This window comes from Anomalospiza imberbis, chromosome 2 (assembly GCF_031753505.1).
Source record: "Anomalospiza imberbis isolate Cuckoo-Finch-1a 21T00152 chromosome 2, ASM3175350v1, whole genome shotgun sequence".
In the NCBI taxonomy this organism is placed as follows: domain Eukaryota; kingdom Metazoa; phylum Chordata; class Aves; order Passeriformes; family Viduidae; genus Anomalospiza; species Anomalospiza imberbis.
In genome coordinates, this window is record NC_089682.1 from 11,421,946 (window position 1) to 11,428,893 (window position 6,948).

General features: G+C 41.1%; 1 pseudogene; it reads left to right on the top strand.

The window, feature by feature from the left end:
• Nucleotides 1-5,125: 5,125 nt before the first annotated feature.
• On the top strand, nt 5,126-6,010 carry LOC137468271 (pre-mRNA-splicing factor ISY1 homolog pseudogene; annotated as a pseudogene).
• The last annotated feature ends 938 nt before the right edge of the window (nt 6,011-6,948 follow it).

The window sequence follows — 6,948 nt, forward strand, 5'->3', positions numbered from 1 at the left end:
ATATGCAATTGAAGATCAAAGGCAGGAGTAAGAAGATGAACCAGTTTGAGATTGCATTTTGTTTGCATGCAGTTGTTATGTACTGTGAAATGAAATTCACCAGTGACCTGTTTCCTTATTCTGCTAATTCCCAACAGCATATGGGAAAATTCCATGAATTGTATTTTTATCTAATGAAGTCACACAGCCTCTGATCCTTGACTGTTAGATGTGATTGACATATTTTAAAAAAACAGTAAAGCAAAAGAAGAGGAAAAAAAGTATAATCTTTCAAATACTAATTTAAAAATAATATTTAAAAGCCAAGTTTTGTTATAGGCAAGTTGCATCATCTTGGCTCCAATTAAATAGCACTTTTCTTTGGAAGTCATGACCTCAGTGGGCTAAGTCATGAAACAAAGTAGTACTCAGTAAGGTACCAGATGCAAACGTTTAATACAAAGAAGGAAAATTTATCCAACATATATGAACAGTAGCTTCAGTGATGTGACTGGGAGAGAAGCTTTCTGTTAGGTGTACCAAGTTAGATTCACGTTTTCACAATGAGACATTCCAATCTCGTAATCTTGGAGGTAGTGTGTTTCCATGCATGATTTGTTATTGCTATTATTATTTATTTATCTTGCTTTTGATAAATAGAATAAGGTAAGGCTGTAAGGAGATAAAACACTTCATTTTTATTCATGTTTGATGATATGAAGGCAGGATAGCAGTGGAGGAATTAAGAGAGAACAGTGATGTGCTCAAAACAAGGAAATAGTAAAACAATTTTTGTAGAAGGGTGGGGAAGGCAGGACTGAATTAGTCAAGGATGTTGTAGTGCTTGAGAATGCAGAAGCTGAGAACTTGGACAAGAGCCATCTGTGTCTGTTGATGGACACAGCAACAGATTTGTATTCGGCATGCAGAATAAACTTAAGGTAAAAAGGCAACTGAAGACGTAGTTATTGTGAAACCAAATAGAATTAAAGAGGTTTTTTATTTGTTGTTTAGACAGAATAGAATAAAACATTTTTGTACTGTGAAGGTACAGATAAAAAAGAATTCAGGAGAAATGCAAAAGAAATTATACTGGGGACATGAAGACATGGAGACATGTCAGAGGACATTAAATTTAAAAAGGAGGGCAAAATTGTACAAGAAAAATGAGGGCATGAAAAGGTAAAGTATAATGGAATCAAAAGGTTAAAATGTAATTTTAATTTGGCATGCTCAACAGTTCTTTTATCAAGAAAAATAATGAAGGGGGAAATAGGAAAAAATGTGATGTCAGGTAAAAGATGTGAAAAGATCTAGAGCTGCGGTCAATAGCGTTGCAAAAGTCATTTGTCTAGGAAGACTTAGAAGTCATGGCTGAAACAGGGAAAATCAACAATTATGCTCATAGAAGAAAGGAAAGGGAATAGAAAGGAGATATCTTAAGATGAAAAAATGCCATTGAACTGGAAGAACTGGGTGGCCATATAAAGGTTTGCAGTACTGTTGGCTAGGGACAAGTGGGAAAGAAGCAGAGGAAATGACAAGATTGGTAAAACACAAACAGTAAGTGATCAGAAGAGGCCAGTGTTTGGTGAAAAAAGCCCTGGAGAGCTGACTGGGGCTGCCCAGTGTGCGGTGAAATGTGCAGCACAGGGCTTGTGTCAACACCTGCCACAGGAACTGGAGAGAGAGACTGGCAAGAAAAAAGGTGAAAGTAGAAGGAAGCTGGGGAAAAAGACTCCTGGATTCACATCACAGGATTTAGGAGGCATGAGGAGAGAAGACCTTAAAAAATTGCATTTAGATGAGAAGAAAGAGATCAAAGGGAGAGAACTGAAATGTTGAGTAAGAGAGAAACCTGAGACTTCCAGGAAGTGCTTTGATCCAGGATGCACAATGACAATTTGCAAGGAAAGGGAGTTACTTGAGTGTTGAAATAAATCAGCTGAGACTCCATTTTCATTATGCAGAAAGCAAATTCTTTATTCACAAATCTCATATTTGTAAGAAATATCAGAAGGCACTGTGTTAAACCTAATTGGTCAGCAATATAGTGAAAGAAACTCAGTTCATTGGTCAGTAAGGGCTATTGTATATCTCTATTAAATTTTCTGTCTAGATATGTTTACATTTTTCCTTTGTGGTTTCTCATGAGACAAATCTTATTGGTTACACAGGTACATTTGTTTTTCACCTTCAGAATAGATTGTTGTGTTAAACAACTTCTCATTCTCAAAATAGCTTCACGTGGGAACTTGCAAATTTCTTGTTAGCTGCACTTAGAAGAAATTAGAGGCCAGCTTTGGCAATTTTAGCAGAGTGAGGCTTGATTTCATAGGGCCTTTCTTTTATAATTCTTCTACCTGTCTACGACATCTCACCCTTTCCGTTAATTTAAAAAAGGCTCATATGTTCTGATGTTAAACCAGCTTGCTCTTGTGAGCTTTTATCTCATTAAGGTTATCACTGGTTATCTATTAGATATGGGATAGGAGACATTAAAGACCGATTACAATCAACAAAATGTATCAAATTCTATCATGTCACTGACACAGGGTTTCACAGCATGAGAAAACAAAGAATAATGTCCAATATCTCTTAGGGAAATGGAAATAAATGACCATTGTTTTAAAGTCCAAATAGTTGAGATTCAGGAGAAAGTTCATTAGCTGGAAATGTTGATCTTGGACATCACTGAATGTCCTCCTGGATCCTGGAACAGGGAATAACTGAAGAAAGTTAGTAGGAACATTATACCATGATGATAACATAAGGCTTTTGTTGACAAATTGCCTCTGTAGTTTGCAGACAAAGCTCTGTCTTGGCAGTCCTACTTCTGTTCCTGTTCTAGCCACGAAGGCTGCATGGTGGTTAGGTTATTTCTCTTTCCACTAGGCCTCATTTTCTTGGAGGCGATCGGTGTCTGATTGAATGAACAGGTGACTGCTGCGAACCTGCTGATGATAAAGCACAAGCATGCCCTCCCTTCAAGTCAATGAATCAATTAGGCTTTGCTGTGGCACACTCAATTGGGATTTAGATTTGATGATCTTTTTCCAAATTTCTAATGTAAATATTGCATTATACAAAATTATTTGTTGTCTAAATTTCTAATGTACATATTACGTTATTTGGATGTTCTAAAGGCACTAAATTCCCCATCTTTTTGTTTTCTTAAAATGAGATGCATGTCTTTGGTTATGAGCATGAAGAAACATCAAGGCACAACAATTCATTTAGTGAACAAGAAACTGACAGCAATCAGGAATAAGTCAGGTACAACAAATAAGAATATTTCAGATAATACACATAATTAATAATACATGTGAAATTAGGTAATTAGGAATCTCTGAAATACTGTACCACCATCCCAGAGTCTGCAAACAGCTGACAAACCTCAATTTACAGGTGGCTTAGATAATTATTTCCAGATAATAATTCCCGAGCTTACTCTAAAAATAGGTTCAGCTGTCATATGTAAAGGGTCAAATTGCCAAGTCAAAGTGATCTGAATCTAGTTTTGATGCAGAAAACATCTAGGTTTATTGGCAGATTCTCCATCCAGGTAGAGCCAAGGCCTGGCCACCACCCAAGCTCCAACTGGGAGGGAATTCCCTAAACACGTTTTAAAACAAGGCTCTTATGAATCGCAGTTGTGAGTAAAGGCCTTGGGGTTAAAAACTAATCATACCATCTAGTAGTTGGATCCCTCCGAAGTTTCCTTCAGGATAGAGATGCTTCAAACACAGCAAACTTCTGGAGTGCTTCTGTAATAATAACTGGGAAAAACCACTAGACTAGCAGTTCGGAGGAGACTTTCAATGAAGCTCAGATAGCATTTCTTGGAACTCTGAAAAATTCTTAAAGTTACGAGATAGCATTGGGTTAAACCATAGAGCTAGTGCAGGGACTAGCCAGAGAGCTAACCTGGTTTAAGAGATGCATAAGCAGCTAGAGAACAAAAAGAAGGATCCTGAAACAACATGTGTCTCTTAGATAACTACACAAAGAGATGTTAAAGCATATAAGAAGCCAGCTATAAATACAGTAATAACATCCTATGAATAATGCCTGTAATAAAATCAGTAAATTCACATAATGTAATCAATAGGTCAGTGGTGACCATCTTAGGAATTTGAGGTAACACCTTTCTAACCAGTCATGTACCTATGACAGTAAAATGAAACAAAGGAAAACGCTAGAACAGCTTACAATCAATAACAGCCATACTGTAGAATCATAACTGACTCTTCTGTGTTTTCTGTGGAAAATAAAACAGCAGAGACTGTAATAAGCAATAGAATCTTCAAGAAAAATCAAGGGTGAGCACACTGTATCTTTTTTATCCACAAAGAGGTGTTTATCAATGTTTCATGACAGCTGTTTTAGTCAGAGTCTTCTTATCCTTTATAAGAAAACAACTATATATCTTACAATGTAGAAAAGTAACATTTAACTATCTCAGATTGCAATGCAAGATGTAACCAGATGTATTCTATCGCCATCTGTTAAAACCAGGTGGGGCAGTGTTCTTTATCTCTTCCATGACCCATCCTCCCTCCAGGAGATATCTTCTGTTAATGGGCCACTGAGTGTCACTGCATGACTGATAAAATTGCATCATGCCATTGTGAGATGCTCCACCCAGAAGGAGGAGCCAAGCATTCCTACCTGGATATAATCTCAGATTTGGAACAGCACAGGAAGCCTTTTTCCACTGGATTCCCAGAGGAAGACCAGACCCTTCTACACCACCACTGGACCTTCAGAGGACAACTACACTCTTCTACAGGATCACTGCTCCAACAGAACCTCATCTATCACTCCAGGTGGACTGCAGCCACAATTTTTTTGGACTGCTACCACCACCCTGACTGGCAGGGTGTCAGGTTGTATTCTGACTTTGTCTGTTTCAGCAGTAAAATATTTTTTGTGAACTAATTATTTCTAAACTGCTGCAAATAAAATTCAAGGTTATAGGACTTAAATTAAACAAAATTAATTGCAACAAATAATCTTGGGAGAAGAGTAAAGAGGGAGAAGAGAGAGCCACAGGCCCACAGGGGAGTGGGTCTGGGTTCAGTTCTGGGGCTTGGAGCTGCTGTGTGCACGGCGTGTTTGGTAGGACTGAGGGGCTGAGGGGCACAGCGAGACCATGGCTCACAATGCAGAGAAGGTCATGACAGCATTAGTAAGATTTTGGCAAGCCCAGCTTGAGGAAGGAAAAGTCAAGGAGTGAAGGCCTTTCCTTGCATCAGAGTGTAATGAGCTGCCCAAAGCTGAGAAATGGAGGAGACAGATCATTAAGGAGTTTTCTAAGAAAGTGGCAGAGATCCAAAATGCTTGATTGGGTGAATTCAGAATTCGTGACCTGAATGATGAAATCAACAAACTTCTGAGAGAGAAAGGACACTGGGAATACAGAATAAAGGAGCTGGGAGGTCCTGATTATGCTAGGATTGGCCCAAAAATGATAGATCATGAAGGGAAAGAAGTTCCAGGAAACAGAGGCTACAAAATCTTTGGAGCTGCAAAGGACTTGCAGGAGTTAAAGAGCTTTTTGAAAAGGAGCCCCTGCCACCCCCACCAAAGACTTGGGCTGAACTTATGAAGGACATCGACACCGAGTACTATGGCTACAGGGATGAAGATGATGGGATTCTGGAACCCCTGGAGCAGGAACATGAGAAGAAAGTTACAGCAGAAGCAGTGGCAAAATGGAAGATGGAGAGATAAGCACGACTTGCAAGAGGTGAGGAGGAGGAGGAGGAAGAAAACATATATGCTGTCCACGAGGAAGAGTCTGATGAGGAAGGTGGCAACGAGAGAGAAGAGTCTGATGAGGAAGGTGGCAACGAGAGAGAACAGAAATTTATTGCACAAGTTCTAGCGCCAACTCAACAGGACATTGAGAAAACTCTTGTACAAAGAAAGAAGATGGAGCTGCTCCAGAAGTATGCCTAGTGAAACCCTCCTGGCACAGAGTGAGGAGGCAAAGACACTTTTAGAATTGTAATAATAATAATGTTGGGGGTTGGGTGTTTTCTGTTTTTCCTTGTTAGTGTGGAATTTTTCCCCACAGAGTTGCTAAGAAGCACTGATGCCTGGGTGCTTGAGACAGGGGGAGGGGGAACTCCTTTGGTTTTTGTGAGTTTTCTCTTGGGTGGGGTGGGGGGGCAGAGATACCGTGAGAATGGGGGGCAAGTAGAAGAGATAGGTTTATGGGCAGCCTCTCTCTCACTGCAGGGCTGCGGAGGAGGATGGTCAGACCTGCAGCTTGGAGAAAGGAGTTGGCTGCCACCACCATAACCCAGCGGGGATCCTTTCTTCTGCTGCTGGGCCCCAAATCCCCTTGCCCTACCAAGACATCCCACATGTTCCAGCTACTGCTGTGGAGTTTTGATACATTCGCGTCCACTGCCCCAGGATTTCTGCTCATCCCTGCTGTCCCAGCCTGGTGCTCCCGAGAGCCCTGCAGGGGCACCGGGATCGGCTGCCCCAGGGTTTGTGAAGTGAAGCCTCTCCTCCATCCCTTCCCCTCTCAGCCGAGCCGCCATTACCGCGTGCTCCCCGAACTCGCGCCACAGCGCCCCCTTGCAGGCGTGGGGGAATTACCGCACGCCCTGCCCGCCGGGAGCCAGCAGCGCCCCTGCTGGCTGTGCCCGCAACTGCACCGGAGGGGAAAGTGCTGCAGCCAAAGGGCTGGGACTGGGTTCTGTGTTCTGTTTGTTATGAATGCTGTATTTGTTGTTTCTGTTTGCCTTGTTATATAACTAGTAAAGAACTGTTATTCCTACTTCCATATCTTTGCCTGAGAGCCCCTTAATTTCAAAATTCTAATAATTTGGAGGGAGGGGGAATTCTCCATTCAAAGGGAGGCTCCTGCCTTCGCTAGCAGACACCTGTCTTGTAAACCGGAATGGATTTTGGCACCCACTGGTGGGGCCCGAGAGCATTTAGTGAAAAAGA